Source organism: Aquila chrysaetos, chromosome 19, assembly GCF_900496995.4.
Source record: "Aquila chrysaetos chrysaetos chromosome 19, bAquChr1.4, whole genome shotgun sequence".
Lineage (NCBI taxonomy): Eukaryota > Metazoa > Chordata > Aves > Accipitriformes > Accipitridae > Aquila > Aquila chrysaetos.
Window position 1 is genome coordinate 23,359,203 of NC_044022.1, and position 17,562 is coordinate 23,376,764.

General features: G+C 39.5%; 1 protein-coding gene across 10 annotated transcripts in view; it reads left to right on the plus strand.

The window, feature by feature from the left end:
• The window catches only part of TENM4 (teneurin transmembrane protein 4), a 603,540-nt gene that overhangs the window by 361,005 nt on the left and 224,973 nt on the right, over nucleotides 1–17,562 (plus strand). The window contains exon 1 of one of the 10 annotated variants that reach the window (XM_030042642.2): nucleotides 16,866–16,943. The exons of the other annotated variants lie outside the window; for them this stretch is intronic. The gene's annotated coding sequence lies outside the window, so the exon portion shown is untranslated. Of the gene's footprint in view, nucleotides 1–16,865; nucleotides 16,944–17,562 lie in introns of those variants that run through there. 10 annotated transcript variants of the gene reach the window in all.

Here is a 17,562-nt window from a genome sequence, read left to right on the forward strand (position 1 = left end):
TGAACCTTAGACCTACTCCTGCAGACTTGCAGAAATGATTATGTGGGAGATTATTCTTTATTTGGAGCTCCCTCTGAGTGAATTTTACTTTCTTAATAGCCATACATCCAGTTTTCAGACACTGCCTAGAATAAGAACATAGTAAAAGTAGCTGCCTCTTGGTATTCCCAGGAATCCTTTTGACAAAAGGATTAGTCCAAATACTATAATGGATTTACATGGTAAGAAGGTGGATTGCTCAAGGACCAAAGTTTTCTAAAATTCAAGCAGAGCTGATGCCACTCTTGCAGTTTTGAAATCAGTATGGAAAAAGGAAGGCTACATTTAAGACCAGCTGGAATACATTTCAGGATTGCTTATCTGTATTTGTTATGTAGATATGCAGTAAGCAGTGAATGAGGAGTATGAAAATGACATTTCAGGTCAAGAAGTGCTATTAAAAATGCCTCATAAGCATGCTTTGTATCTTTTTTCTGTTTTGTACTTGAACCCAAGTCCTGTTCCATCAAGATTTTTGGACACAGAAGAGCCTGATTTTCAGAATTGATCAACACTCCTGTTTCTCAAAAATTTCAACAGGAGCTGATTTGTCCTGTATTTCAGTATAGGAGACCCAGCCTGTGAGAGGCTCAGTTGTGTAATTAAACTTGGGTTGTACGTGAGTTTGTGATCTTGTGCCACTGAACTTTAATAAATATAATAAATATTTCCTTCACTCAAAAGCAAACTGGACAGGCACACACTTGTTCTGGTTATTCTTGAAGCATTAAGAGAGAGTTACCTACATCAAAAATATGAAATAAGAATGGTGATTTAGTTTGATGGCTACAGAGCACTGAAAGCCTGCTCAAGGTGCTCTGTACAGTGAGGCTTTTTCACTCTATTCATCCTTGCGTTGGCATTGAGAGCTGCTGGGGACAATTATAGAAATATTACCGCTAGCCGCTAGAACTGGACATTTATAGATGGGTTAAAAGACAGCAGAATTAGAGGACTATGAAATACTGAATTTAGGAGTGGTTGTTAGCAGGTAATAGGATAGCAGAACATTGTGTCTGGCATATGATAGAAAGGCGGTACATAAGGTAAAGTTGATGAAATACAGCTGAGGAATAAGACTGTGATTTACAGCAATATCTATACTATTATTTGAAGTGTTCCTTTCAAAATAAGTTATTTATCTTCCAAAAGTGTGGGAATCTGGCAATGCAGATGTCAGAGCTGATGGTTGCCTGCGGTTACACGTGCACAGCTTTCATGAACTCTTCAGTGCCTGTGACCAAATGCACCATCTGGGCTTTCCAGTCTATGCTGCTTTGCTGCTTTGCTCACGTTCCTTTTTTCCTTTTCTGTTTTCTTCTAGCCTTGTTTTGTTTGGGCTTCTCAACCCACAGAGAATTCCCTTTTGCCTGCTCAGAGCTTTGTGGCTGATACTGTTTATCACCGGCTCTTCATTAACTCCTTCCATTGGCTTTCCTTTGCTTGCTTTTCAAGCCCCAAAGTACCACTCAGACCCTTGTGTTCCCTGTAAGCCTTCCAGTCTGCTAGTAAAGTCAGCTGCAGTGCCACGTTCCCCTGCAGGCACTCCTGTCCTTATGATGGCTTCAGGGTACCTGCCCAGGTTTGCCATGTTTACTAATCCACCTCTTCAACATCCTTGCTGAAAAAACATTTCAGCCATCTGTCCACAAGAAGATAGTTTATCCCCTTGTCCAAGTTAAAACATCATAAACACCAAGTTTATGGGTTGGAAGTCATTTACGTAGTCAAAAAGCACAGGGTGGTTCATGTCATTTTATAAAGGCATCTAATAATGTTTGGGTCTCTCCACCATCTGTGGAAGGAGCCTAGAGAACTGGCTGAGACTAGACAGCTAGTCTGTAAGTGGCTAACACTGACATAATCATTTTACTCTATTAATGTCACTGTGGCTGCTCCTCGGCTTTTCAATTAGTAATCCTAGCTAGAAGTTCTGTAGGACCTCAGCTTTGATTTTTTGTGACTTGCAGTCACCCTTGAGGAGGTCCACCCAGCATACCTCCTCAGTGCTTTGCAAGCAAGGGGAAACTGAAGCTCACTCAAGAGCATCGCATCGACATAGTCTTTACAGCCTGAGGAACTGCTATTAACTGTAACCTCTATGCGGTTGAGATACTGAGTGGGTATAGCCCAGTCTCACCAGTATGGCTGAGCCTCGCTTGCTATGTGGGTAGTTCTGTGGTCCCTATCAGCAAAGCAGTATCTGAGCACATGAATATGTTTATCTTCCCACTAGCTGGCTGAGACAGGAGAGTGCAGGCAATAAGACTGCTACTGGTGTAGGCTCTGCAACACGTAATGAGTGGGTCTGATTCTCTCCAGCAGCGAGTAGTTTTATGAATACACAGTGTGGATCTAACTCAGATCTGAATTATACCAGTGCGAGTCTACTGAAGTTAACAGATTTATTCTAGACTGACGTTAAGTGTACCACAGATCAGATTCTCGCTCATACAGAATTCATTATACCATCAAGTTCTCCTCTGGTCAGACCCAGTAATAACTATGCAAGTTACTATAAAATATGGTGCAGTATGTGAAATAGCTCCACGGTGAAAATTGCTGCAGTAACATGCAATTAGTCTGTGCATTGACACTGAATAGCAAAAGGATGTTGAAACAAAATCCAAACTCTGCAGGAATGGAGACATTTAACATCTCTGAGAAATACCTTGCAGCAGCACTTGTCAAATTCCTTTTCAGCGGTAGTTTCCCCTGTGCATGCATGCTGTACTAGTGTTTTTAAGAAACACCGTTGCTCAAGGGCCTACCTTTTAAAATGTATTTCAGTGGATGCTAAAAATAATTCTGTCATTGTCGTTAGAGACTTGGAGTGCTGGATCAAAAGTTGATTAAAATATTTAGCACCATAGAGGTAATCTTCTATGTTCCAAAATTGCTGATATATGTAGCAGTCCTCATTATTGAAACTTTCCAAACCTTGATACATTCTCAAACACTTTGTCTTGGTTTTGATGGAAATCTAAATTTTCTTCTCAATTACCCCTGTGCAAACATGTACCTCCCACAGAGACAGGAGCAAGATTTTGAGATTCTGGGAGCAGCTTCAATGCTATGTTGTAGGTGCCTCAGGGCCACCACCAGCTGGTGGAAGAAAAGGTGAAGATCAAGAGGGAAGGGATGACATCTCGAGGCTTCTGCAGACTCTTTTCTGTCTTGGGCTGCCTCGGTAGAATAATTAACCAAATTCCAATCACATATACTTAGGTAGACCCAGTAAAATCAATAAATTGTCCTTACATCAATTTGGCTTCAGATGTTTTATTGGTGATAGTATCTGAGGTTCAAACAAGCCAGTTTAGCTCTCACTGTCCAGGTTATGTCAGCTGGTTTGTAAAGTTAAACTTGTGATTTGGGCATGCTTGATGTGAAACTAAACACAGTGTTACCTTCTACCTGAACACTGTTGCAAGTATTCCAAAATAGCATGTAAAGCAATTCTGTGAAAGTATTTCCAATTCCAAGAGAACAAAAACACATGGAATAGTGTGTAGTGCAATACATTTTCATTTTCATTTTCTTGATTATGTATTGTATACTTCTGTTTTCTACACCAAATGCATCTGACTTTGGTGAAAAATAAAATACTTCCACTTGTGCTACAAAGTCACGGCACATCCATGCATTCCTTTTGTAAAAGTACTTGCATTTTCTCAGACTAGGAGTCTTCACAGAAAGAACTGGTAATTACACTTGTCACCCTCTCACTTGGCTACAGCTGCAAAGTTATAATACAGTAGCAGGCTCATGTTTAAAATGGCATTGACTCAACTGTAACTCCCAAAGGTCACCATCATTAAAATCTAGGGCATGAGTTTTACGCATGTCACTAAGATCATGCAGATGAAGAAAATAATCTACAGGGAAAGAGATTTCAGGACCCTCTAATTCTCCTCGCTTTCAAAGCACTAATTATATAATGCCTAAGCTAGTGGGGGCTGCAGAAAATAGAAATATATGAAAAAGAAAGCAAAAATTATGTATGAGGTCAGTCAAGGCAAATACCACTTGTGTTGTAAGGTCAAGGTTGCCTCTGGTCTTCAGTGCCTGGACTTTCTCATGTTTTCATTCATCCAATAGGACAATATTGAGCATTATTTTTCATATTATAATGACTTACACATAAAAGGGAACTGGCAGATGTAGTCACTGAGTCTCTCTCCGTCATATTTGAAAAGTCATGGCAGTCAAGAAAAGTCCCCAGTGACTAGAAAAAGGGAAACATCACACCCATTTTTAAAAAGGTTAAAAAGGAGGACCCTGGGAACTATTGACCAGTCAGGTAGTTATGTGCCTGGTAAGATCATGGAACAGATCCTTCTGGAAGCTATGTCAAGGCACATGGATGACCGGGAGGTGATTGGAGACAGCCAACAGGGCTTCACAAAGGGCAAATCTTGCTTGACTAATCTGGTGGCCTTCTACGACGGAGTGACTGCGTTGGTGAATAAGGGAAGAGTAATTGATGTCATCTATCTTCTCTAAGGCCTTTGACATGGTCTCACACAACATTCTTGTCGCTAGATTGGAGAGACTTTGGTTAGATGGTGTGGTGGGCTGACCTTGGTTGGCCGTCAGGTGCCCAGCAAGCTGTTCTATCACTACAGGGGGAGAAAATACGATGAAATGCTCGTGGGTCAAGATAAGGCAGGGATATTGCTCAACAATTATCATCACAGGCAAAACAGACTCGACTTGGGGAAATTAATTTAATTTATTGCTAATTTAACAGAATAAGATAAAGAGAAATAAGAACAAATCTGAAAACACATTCTATGATTCTGTGCTAACACTAAAAAAAAAAATGCTTGAATCTGTGTTTATCCAGGCAATGACATTAGCTCCACATCAACCTAAGGTTAATGTATGCACATGCCTAACTATATGTAGGATTCAGCACACTTTCACATCTCAGAGTTACAATCGTATGTTTCCTTGGTGTATATTGATTCCTGTGGTATGTATTGACTATCAGATCTCTTTCTTACAATTTTATATATGTTCTATGCAATATCCAGATAAGCTTTTGTAGTATCTTCACCCACCACCACCACCACCGCCCCCCCCCCCCCCCCCCCCCAAAATCCTTCAATATGCTGCCAACATTTCTGACACTGCCTGTTTTGTGTCAGGTTACAATACGAGGAGCCACTGAATAAGTTGCTTTAAATCCATGTTGGACTATTCATTGCAGTGTCCTTGTTTTTCATGGGATTTTTGATTGCGTATGCACCTGCATTATAACTGAATGAGAAGTTGTAAAGTTTTCAAATTTTAACAGATTAATAGTAGCTATTACATGGGAAACTATGCACTGTAGCTGTCCGTGCAAAGAATATAGAGCCAGGAATTAAGAAGTATTTTGGCATTGATTACAAAATGGCAAGGGTGGTACAGAATGATCTGTGAATACCTAGAGAGAATGTATGAAGAGAAGGGGGATGAGAAACAAAAAAGAGAGTTGTAATTGCTATAATAGCCTGTAAATGATGAAGCAGATAATCTGACTAATAGTCAGGAAATTTTCTTTAAGATCCATCTCTCAGCTTGACCTCACAACAAGCAGGTCAGACAAAAGACCCAGACTGGCGGGTAAGATACAATCTTGTATGAGTAGAGGGAAAGGTTGACTGTTAAGAAGAACCTGATAGAAATTTTGCCACTGATTTAATTATGATCAGGTTTGGGAGTAATACGTTACCATGGCAATTGTCTCTTAATTACTGAGTTCTCACAGGGATAGTACAAATGAAAAACAAATAAAAAATCAGCAGAAAAATTTGATCTTTTCTACCGCAACTGCAAATGACTGGGTTTGATGAAGAAATGATTGGGAGATATTCTATGACCCATAGCATATGAGTTTCATTTAGATGATCCTCATGGTCCTGGCAGCAAAACTGGAGAGTCTATAAGGAGGAAAAGGAGGAGATAGATAAGAAGAGTATGCCTAAGAATGTAATCATTTACGATTTAGTGAACTAGATTCTGATCTAACTAATACCTTAGCTTCAGTGGAACTTAGTTCAGATTTACATTGGTGTAAACACGATCATATCTGATCCAGATCTGGATCACTGAACCTTATCTAGCCATGAGAAATATATCTGGCATTTCCTGTAATGTGTGGTATATTATGTCACTGTAGTATTTGCTAAATCACACCACCTGAAACTTAGCCTGATTTGGAAGGGCAGTTAATAGGGAAAGAGGATTTTTTTTAATGTCATGTTTGATGTCTTTCTTTCAAGGGTAACTTCCATCCTCCATCAGATTGCGGTTTCATTCTAATTTAAATCATTAGATTCAGGGGAGGACAAGGTAATCCATCCTGAAGAAAAAAAATAATCAATGCAAGTAGGTGTAATTAGTAGTACTTTCCTCTAGTAAGTCAATGGTGTAGAAAGAACTGAAAAACCACTGCAGACTACATTTGTTCTTCCTAATGTATTGTGACTCCCTCACAGCTTTTTTAATGAAGTTGTTTAGATCTCCTCTAGGAATGATATGTCTTTTTTTCTGGTTAAACATACTGACAGGCTCTAATATGCCATGAATAATTTCATCTATCAAGAAAGATCCAGACACACAGACTCATGTGGGCAGCAGGAGTTTTAATTTTCTTATTTGTTGAAAACCAAAATAAGCTTTTGATGAAGTGCTTACTTCACACTTCATGTTTTTACTGAGTTTATTACATATATTTATAGGTGTAAATCCTTGGGGATATTCTATCTAAATCTGAACTTGCTTCCAGTCCCTGGGAGGCTAGGTACAAAGATTTGTGTGCTATATATGTTGTTGATTGCTCCTTTGCATTCATTCTGATTTGCCAAGAGAGTGCTCTTTTCCTGACAACTTTAGTAACATAAATTAGAAAAAGGAAATAGTACGCCAAAAGATGAGAACATGACTACTCCATGTGTTTAAGTTTCTCCACCAGTCAGGTTATTTGCTTCATAAACTTGAGCTAGTGGGAGTAGGCGTAGCATAAATCAGCGTCTGAAATGAAAAAAAAAACAACCAACAAACCCCACAATTCTTTTTGGAGTGCTCCTAAGCTGCATCTTTTCTGGATGTTGACGTAGAAGCAGATATTTGACCAATAATATCGCAACACAATTTTGCACAGACTTTGTCTGATGATTTTACATAGTCCTATTAGTTCAGAATACCTTGTTCTGGATGCCTGGCAGTTTTGGAGTACTCCACCTACTTCCTTTTCTTCCCCCTTTACACCTTGCTGGAGTCCTCTTTCCAGTGTTATCTTAACTTGTCCAGCCTTGAGTATTACCTCTATAAATTGTATCAGAGCAGTATCTGGGCAGGTCTTCAGAAATGCCCAGGATCAAATACTTAGGGAAAAGCATAAGAACATGGTATGTACATGTATAGAATAGTCTTCACAGCTACAAGGAAAAAAAACAAGGAAAGTGCCCCTGCCCCAGGTTTTTTCCATATAAAGAGGCACAATTCTCCTTGCTGCTCATCAAAGGTCCCTGTGGCTCAAGCTGTGTTTTGCTAGAGCTGTGAGGAATCACTTTGGCGTAACTCTGACCCTGGCTCAGAACTAAACCCCAATTGCTTCTGGTACTGAGATCTGAGCAGTAGATATTAGCCCGGTATCATGCCCCATCATCAAACACTACTATGCCAGCTGTTGCAGCACTGACCCCTTAGGTAGCAATCTCTTTTGCCCAGGTAAGTGTATTTGGCATCAGACAGATCAGGCAGGCTGTACACTTGCACACGACAGCTTAGAACACTCTGTGTTTCTGTATCAGAAATTTACAGCATATGAAAGCTTATGAAAGGCTCTTCAGATCAGTAGTGAGCTAGAGCCTTTGCTAATTTTCCCTCAGAAAAGCACTTTGTTCTCTTCGTTGTGCCAGATGCTGAGTTTCCAGACAGCCTTCCACAGCTCATACAGCTCTAACGGCTAAGTTGCCTTCATCTGCAGATAAGCTGTTTGAGCTGCAATGCTGTTCCACGTCAACCAGAACTTTCCTTCTGCTTCCTACTTGTTCATTTGGAATGCTTTGTAGGTAGAAATCCTTTTGGAGTCAGCAGAATATTTATCAGTAACTCCAAGTCAGCTAAGAGATATAAATACTATTGATACGTGTGCATGGATCTTTGCTTGATTCACTAGAGATAGTGGTCTCTAATGAAGGATGCCTGTAGCGACAGCCAGAGGCAGCTTTTGGAGAGGATGAATCAAAGTTTCTTGATTTATTTGGATACAAGTGTTATTAATCTGTCAGCCTTCAATTCTGAATGGCTAATTATCAGACATCAGTGGTGTGATACAAACTTTTAATTAACGTAAATTCTCAGAATCCATTGATTCCCACTGGACTGCAGAGGGAAGTTTAGAGTTACTACAGACTTTGGTGACTGTAGTATGCATATAGAGAATACATCCCCTCCATGCAGTTTTGATGACTCCCAGTGTTTCATCCACAATTTTGACAACTTTCATCATTATGAGGAGGGCATTTGACTGGAGAAGTCCCTCATCATAAGCTGTATGCTGTCTTCTGTGGATGATCTCATGGACATCCTAAGTCTTCGAGAGGCAGGAAGAAAAAGAAGGTTCTTTTTGCACTGAAGGACACTTAAGTGATGTGTCACTTCACTGAAGCTTTTATACTGATTCCTAAGAAAAATGGAGCTTCCTCCAAGACAGAAAGATGATTGTCGCCACTTTCTTTTTCTCCACATAAGATCTTGAACTCTTCAAGATGGAGGCAGCATTTTATCTAAAGAAGACCATACACTGTCTGCACATGTAGTGACTAAAGAAAAGCAGTAATTTTGGCAGGTTTGTTAAAGAATGTTTCATAATTCATATAACAATATGTATTTGTCCTCCTGATGCAATCACCTTCATTTTTAACTGTGTTTCCTAAGAAAATAAGGCCTAAATAACTGTATTGCCTGTCTGCCTGACACCCTCCATATGTTTTTTTAAGCTGTTGGATAGTTTTGGCTGCTTGATGGGGGAGAAGATGTCTCAAAAATACCAAATTCCTACAAGTTTTGTAGAAATTGGTGCCTTTGTAGAAGAAAGGACAAAGAGAATTACACTCATGCCCATTCTTTTTGTCTGCAGCCTGCAGGTCAGCCAAAACATGCACGCTACCAACCAGCCATCAGAAAGCCACACATTATTACTTCTGCTGTTCTGGAAATAACTTGTTTCCAAGAGTCATGAAAAAAAATACCTCCAGAAAGCTGCCTTCCAGCCATAATCTCTGTCAGGTATTCTGTGTAGTTCTGTGCTTTCTATTCTCACTCCATTTGAAGGACACTTGACCTTTGTAGAAAGCTGTCTCTTGGCCAGCTTTCCTACTCTGCCACAGGAGCACCGTGTTGTATTTGGATTCAGCAGTTACAGAGGGGCAACGCAGTGCTGGTCCACACTGCACATTATGCCTTGCACATGGGAATAAAAGCTTATTCAAGGTGCATCCTTGGTCTCAGCAAATATATCTGTCCACAAGATAATGATGCTGAATGCATGCAATATGTGTCCATGAAGAACGGAACCAAAATGGACAACAGATCTTGAAAAATTCCCGTTACTGCCATCCAAACCATTTCCTTTTGAAAGCCTGAAACATTTGAGCTCAGTCATCCAATTTTAATTGCCACCACAGAACCCTGTGTGCCTTACTGGTCTCATTTTTTTGCTGCTCTTCTGGTGTTAACTTCTGTAGCACAGCAAAACTTTTAGCACGTCTTTCAGAACTGACGCATACATATTCCTAGCTAGAGGCAGGATTGGCCTAGAGAAATGAAATACATAAGTTCACGTGTACTTAGTCACAAATCTTTGTGCTCGACTTTGTTTTCGTTACTTCAGAGTTCACTGTTTTAATGTACAAATCGAGCACAGGTCCTTTCATCATTTCATTACCTTTAATTATAGTCATAATCATCTTAATATGGACTCCTGTTATCAGATGCTCTTAACTAATTAATGCTGTAAATTACTTGGAGAATCCAGGGTGAGAGTTACTATGCAATAAAAAAAATTATTTATGTTTCTGGCTCTCAGTGTGTACCAGATAGATTATTTTAAAAGCCTCATGTCCAAAATAGGGAGAATATCACTTTACTTCTCCACTAGGCGCTGTGCAATTACACAGAAGCTTTTGGGGTTTTTCACTGACAGCTTTACTACCATGAATTTAAAGAAATGGATAGTGTAAATTCCCTGCTGCCTAGAGTTTTTCTATGAGGTCAAGCCATCTCTTGGCCCAGAAGATCCCGTCAGAGTTGGGTCTGTGGGTCACTTCAGGGAGCAGTCTGGTGCGTTACCTATGAATCTTCCAGTAGGTAACAGACTGGAGTGGATAGGAGAGAGGTGCAGAGAAATTTGAGCATCTATTTCCAGCCTCCCTGGTTTATATGCTTATAAGATCTGGTTTCAAGGACAGTTTGGCAGGGCTTGGGGAGTTCAGATTTGGCTGATGGGGGAAGATCAGGGATGGTCCAGAAGAAAATTGATAGTTCAGAAGAAAAACTGTCGAAGAGATGAAGACAATCTGGTACTTCAATGATCCTTATGTCAAGGCTAACCTTCCCCTGCCTCACTCTTGCTCTTCATCTCTGGCTTCATTTGTAATTTTTCAGTGTGATGGGTTTTGTTCTGGCTGCAGTTGCATGTTCCTCACTGACTGTATCCACAAACCCTGCTCATTTGTTTTTCTCCAGCGAGGCATCAAATGCTGATTAATCTCAATGCATCCCCAGCTTCTAAAACTTTCCTTAGGAGCCATATACTGCCCACACTGTGCACAAAACTGTCGCTGACATCAAGAGTTACCTTGCAGATCAAGGCGAGTATTGACAATATAGGAGTTTTGCTGCAGATCAAGGGCAGTGTATCTCTGTGGGAGTTTCTGCACATTTCTTTCCAAATGGTTACACTGACAGGGAGGCAGGCTGCTAGTTTCATAACGGCAAACACAGATCTGTCCCTGTCATGGTTTGATCACTGGAACTGAAGAATAAAGAAAGTCTTGCCTGGTTTCTACTATTAAAGTTCCCCTCAAGTATTAATGTGGTTTTTTGCAAAAGATGAGTTTAAAATTCCAACCTTACTAAAGTCATTCAGAGTTTTGCAGTTGTCTTCAGCGGAGTCAGGGCTTCATCCTTTGTGCAGCAGTGGTCTTGTTCTTTGGCAGGCGTGATGGCCTTCCAGTGATGAGTTAAATGATTCTTTCCTGTAATTTGGATATCAATTTGGTAAATATGTGAAGTGCTTTAGGAACCTTTAGGATAAAAGTAAGTAATCCAAAGTTCTATGCATAAACATACTCTGTGAAATTTAAGCCTTATAGCTAAAAATATCCAGTCATTATTCATTTAAATCATCTTATTAAGTAATTGTACTTCTACTTCAGAAATGCATTTTTTGAAAGAAGTTCCCTCACACTAGACTGAATAACGTGTTATGTTAGCATTCCTAAAACCCTCTAGTCAGTTATTCATCCCACTGCTTAATTTACAGCCTGTGGTTTATGATGGGTCCGTTCCAGACTGTACATCATTCAGCTAGGGGGTAGGGGAGGCTCTGGGACTATGAAGGGAACCAAAAAAACCCCCTTTATCACATGTAGTTCTCGAGTTACAAATAATAAAATATATCTTTATGATCATCTCTTTAATTAAACAAAAAAATTTTGTCACCCTCACGGAGTTGTGCCAGTTGGTGCCTGTGGCAGATAGTAAACTAGTTTTAACAAGACTGTCCCTAAAAAAGCAAGGCACTATTTTAATACGACTCCATACTGAACTTGATTTGTTCTGTTTAAAAAGAGTTAGAAAGGGTATAAATTTTATAGCAAATGCTTCCAGTATGAAGCCAGTATAAATTGTTTTGCTCAGTGAATAACTACCAATGTTTGAAACAGAAGTTTCATGTATAGTTGAAATGTATATTGTCAGGATACTTGAAGGTCATATAAAATCCCCCTTCTACACTGACCAGTTGTTCTAGTTCTTTGACAATGCACATATGAAATTACTGTTTATTGTTTTGATCGCACTGAAGCCCTTGATAATATATAGGTGTGTGCATGTGTGCACCGTCTTCATAAGTTGCTGATGTTCATTTCTAAATCATGCCATGCTCACATTTTGTTGAACAATATTATAAGAAAATTATTACTTTATTTTGACACTTTTCCTAGGAAGCTCTCCTAAACTGCTTTGGAGAATGTCAAGAGCACTTACAGCAAGTAATGAAAAGAACCTTAGAAAATTCATCTTTCATGATAATCTGACTGAGCTTTAAAGTCGCACGCTTCATGCCAAAGTGTTATCTGAGTGCGTTGTCACTCTCTTGAACAGCCACATGCTAAGGGAATCTTCAGCTAATATTGGACTTCAGTTAGTGCTAGGACTATGTATTTCCCAAGTACATTATTAAACAAGCTAAGCACCTGGCTTCAGGGATCTGCACTAATATTGTTAATTCAGGGCTTGATTTTAAAATTTTTTGTGGTAAATTTTTCAAGGTCACAGATGTCACTGAATGGCACAGTGCCATGGGCGTAAATGAGAGGTGGTACCTAACTTCTGTTTGTGCATCTGAAAACCTCCCTGTTGGCATACTTAGAGCTATCAGTAATCCAGTGGCTGTTTCACAGTTGGGCAGTTTGTAGACTTGTGTCTATGAAGTATGACTTGCAGAAATAGATACGCCTCTTTCAAACTTTTTTCTATCTATCTTGTGCACTTGACAGTAATTGCTATATAGCCTGGTACAGTGTTTTTTCTCAGTTTCTCCTGTACTGAAGAGAACCACAATAAGCACTAGGATAATAAGGAATAATTCTGATACAACTTTTTTGCAATTTTTTGCAGAAAAGCTGGGGCAGTGTTTTTGTTCTACCAGAAACCTTTTTATTTTTTCATTTTAAATTATCCCATTTTCCAAGATGAAAGTTGGTTGGCAGCAAGCGTCACTGTAATGTATGATGCCAGCAAACGCAATATCTCCTGGTAGGGGAACAAAAAAGTTAAGAGCAGGAATTAAGAAAAGATCAAAATCTTTTAACTGTAGCATGGGGTTTCTGTCTCTATAGCATTGTATACATTTGTACGCATCTGTCTCTCTGTAACAAGGCAGAGAGACATACAAAGGTACCTTCAGAATTAACATCAGAACATGTAGAAATATCTTATGAACTATTAATATTTAGGTGTATGCGTATTTATAGTTTTGTTGATATTTGTTACATGCTAGAGATTTATATCGTAAAACACAGAAGCAAAAAAAAAAGAATGTGATAAATGAGACTAACTATAAATGAGACTCATCATGGATATTTCCTCTCAGAAGCGTGTTGCCAGAGGGACTGTATTAATTAGGACTGAGAAATTTAGGGGTGGAGGTGATATGAATAGGCAGACAAACATACACACCGGATAAACTACATTGCCCTTCCGTCATGGTACTTTTTTGAACAAAGTGCGGCATTGCTGAGGGGCGTCTTGACAGATTCATAGTTTTGATTTTCTTTTAGTGGCCTCTTCAAGTGTTAATAAAAATATAAAAGTTTTATGTCTGTTTCAGAATTATTTGGAGTGCAGCCTTCTGCCATCATGCTTCCGAGAATGTCAAATAGAACCTGAAGGGAAAGGTCATGGAGCCCAGCTCTCACAAATCAGATTCCTGTGCCAAAGGGAATAAGGTTTTCCACCTGTGCAGAGAGATTTTACACTTAACTGCACCCATGGTTTTCACTAAAGGAAATCAGTCAGCTTTTGTGCGCGCAGTGGATAGGGCGGGGGATGTAGGTATTAATCACTGTGACAGACGTCATGTCAGTCACAGCTGTCAGATAGAATTGTCACCAGTTTATGTTGGGCTTTGGAGGTATTTAACAGAAATGGCTTTGTTAAAACTTAAAGGCAGCAAAAAAAAAAAAATAAAAGGAGGATAGGGCTAAGGAGGGGGTAACAAAGGAAAAACTGGCAAACTGGTTCTGTACTGTGCAGTGCCTCTGTTTGGTGGCACCTGGGTGGCAGCATGTACAGTAGCTGATCCAAAGTCATGAAAAAATCTGCATTTGCCAGCAAAGACTTGAAATAGTTTATTTCAGTTGCTGCCAACATGAAATTTCCCTATTTCTTTCTCCAGAGTAAATAATTAAAATCCTTAGTGCTTGTTGCCATTGTGCTACACCACATCATGTCACATTCCATAAGCGCTTTGCTGTGAAATAACGGAATTGTGCGTTTCCAGAGACTGATTCATTCACAAGCCTGGGACATGTACAAACAAAAAAGAAAGGGACAAAACCCTCCGTCAGATGTCTGTGCTGTGCAACTCCCTGGTGGCTCTGGGAATTACATGCCCCTCAGAAGTCAGAATCCAGACCCAAAGTTTGCAAGTTAACGTTGAATACAGTAAATTTTTTAAGTGTTTATGCAGCATATTAATCTTTCACCCTGACCACTAAGAGTGCATACCTGGTCCTGTCATGCAGTCAAACTATATGGCAGTTGTATCGCTTCATATCTGCAAAAGGATGGTCTCTGGATCATCACTGCTAACAACATTGTAAAAATTATATAAAACAGACTATTTTCTCGGCTACTATAAATAGTCAGCTTTGCTGATGGAGCTGGGGATCTGTCAGTCCTCTTTGTTTGTGTACAGCTAAGTCACAACAGCGCTGCAGTTTAGATAAGATTTTTGAAGGGCGTAAGCAAAATAGAGACTGTTTGTTCATTTTATTTTTAGGGAGAAACAGGCAAAGATCAGGTCTATATTTCAAAGCTTTTCCAATATAGCTATATGAAAAAAAAAGCCAACAATATTTGACAGAGCTGTGCTGGCAAAATCCTGAGTTTATTTGCTATTACAGCAGCCAAAGGCACCTTTTGCGAATGTACTTTAGTTTGGGGAACTGCTTTACAGAAACAATTCAGAAATTTGCCGGTGTAACTATACCAGCTAATCATGTCTGGTTTGGACAAGGCTGAACTGTATGCCTTTCTGTTTGTTTATATATTTGTCTCCATATGTTACCGTATGAAAGAACCACACAACAGACACAGGAGACATCGTACGCAGGGAAACCAGTTAAACTCTCCCTGTACAAAAGAGTTCCTCGGTGCCTCAAGTCAATAAACTGCAGACTTCAGAGAAATGCGCCACATTTCTTTCAAGAAGGATAACCTTAGGTGTAATAGCAGTTGTGTTTCTTAAATGTGCAGTGGGGGGCAGCAAATCTGAGAGTTATTTCCATTTCTCCAGGCCTTTTATGCATGAGGGATGGCACCCAGCTGCTTGTGCTGAGCCTGTACAGGTTGCACACCACTGGAAAGGAGACTTGTGAGGGGTAATCATCCATCAAGTGGCATAGACATTGCCTAATCCCCAGCCACTAGGATATCCTGGCTGACTGCATATGAGTTTTAGGGTTTATATAGCATACATTGCAATATATAAAACATGGGGAACTGAATACACCTTTTGACACTTAAAAAAAGGCACACATTTTCAGAAATCTTGACTTCCTACTTCTCTTACTTAGAAAAGAGAGAGCTGCAGGCTCCGAGTTCGTCAGGAGGTAGGTTGCAGTTTTAGGCACACATGTTTAGAAACATTCAATGAGTGTGATTTGTAGCATCTCAAAATAAGAGCATGAATGTATGCACCACCCTTCACTCAAGCCAGTAGATTTTCTTGTTTCGCATTAAGGTGCTGTCCCCCACTAAGATGCAGTGGCGGTGGGTTACCCTCAGTCACTTAGCTGGAAGGGAGCTCATGGAAGCCATCAGTGCTGTCAAAACGGCACAGCACAGTGATCTGAGCATCCCCCTGAGAATGAAGAGAGTTGTAATTATGGGTTTCCAGATGTGAGAACCCAGACCTGAGGGGCTGAGGGTGCAATGTGGTGACTGCATCATCTCACCAGAGTGGCGAGGCTCATGGTTAGTTTTTATATTTGGGGTATTTCTGAGAGGGAAGGAGCTATAATGATGCACTCGTTTTTATTATATATCTATAAAAATATATATAAAAATATATATGAGAGATATATATATATATTTATTTGTTTGCTTATATGACTAGACCAGAAGGGCCAGCAGTTCAACAACTTGAGCCTTCAAAAGCTACCATTGCCTCCAGTGTACAGTATGAGGGTAGTTAAAGGTGTTCCTTTTCAGTAAGCCTAGCAGAAAATCCAGAGTCTCCAGGGCTGCAAGAAAATTTGCTTAGTTGGGCACTGTAGGGCTATGTTTCCAGTAACTTATTTAAGAACTTAAATATGTTATTTAAATTTAAGTAACTCATTTACACTCTGCCAGATATTCTGGATTTTCTTCCACTTTCCTCCATGTTTAAGGCAATGATTCTTCATAAACTGTCAGAGTCTAAATAGTAATACTCTGCCTTGATTTTATTAGTGTGTGATTCCCTTTTATTAAGTTAAATAACGAACACCATGGGTTAAAAGTCTGCATATCATCCTTTGACAGTGATCCGGACCTTTTTAAAAGCATTACTTGTAGGGCATTCAATTCAATCAGATGCATACTGATGAAAAAACAACCACCCAGAGCTCTCATTGACTATGTACAGCCAAAGCTTGACAGCCTAGCATCAAACAAAAAATTGATTTCAAACCCAAAAGTCAATATTTTGCTTTTGCAAAGGCACTTTTGCACTTGGGAGGAAAGTTTGCATGTAATGTACACATTTGATGAGGAAAATACAGAGGAGATAGATGGCTTGTTTGGACTTGATTTGGTGCACCTCTTGTTTCCTATAAACAGTAAAGCCAATGAAGTGTTAATCTGTGCAGCGAGAGAGGAGATTCAACTAGTTTGACATGTGCACATATACCATCCAGGTGGGCCTGATTTTTGATGTCATTAATCTAAACAAATTAAGTTACTTAAGTATGTTTCGGAACGAAGTCCTCATAGTTTATAAAGCCTAGACATGTCAATCAGTAACAAGATGCCATTTTATCTGCTGTGTGGTTTCTAGGTCCTCCATTTCCACTTGCTACTGGTTACAGTCTGTTTGCAAGATGAAGAATGATTACATTTTTTACACATTGTACATTGTTAGAGGTCAAGTTTAGATTTTGATAGAGTCTTTTTTTCACTGGTCCTGCTATATGTAGCTTTACCAACAATGTCTAAAATAGCTATGGATAGTGTCTGGAGACATTCACAGGGACACCGTAGGTAGTGTTGTCATGAAAATTCACTACAGCTTTTATGTTCTGCAACTTTTTTGGTATCCACTTATTGTAGCACTGGTTATTGCAAATTCAATGTCCAGATGGCACATTTAGAGGAACACTCAAAACTATTTACATCTGTATAGCCATTTTCTTCTACTAAATAGTTTCCAGTGCTTGTAGGATTTTTCTGAACAAAAGACTGTACCACATTTACAATATAGGTGTGCACAGGAAGGTTTTTCTTAGGCTTTAATCATCCATAAAACACAGTTAGTTG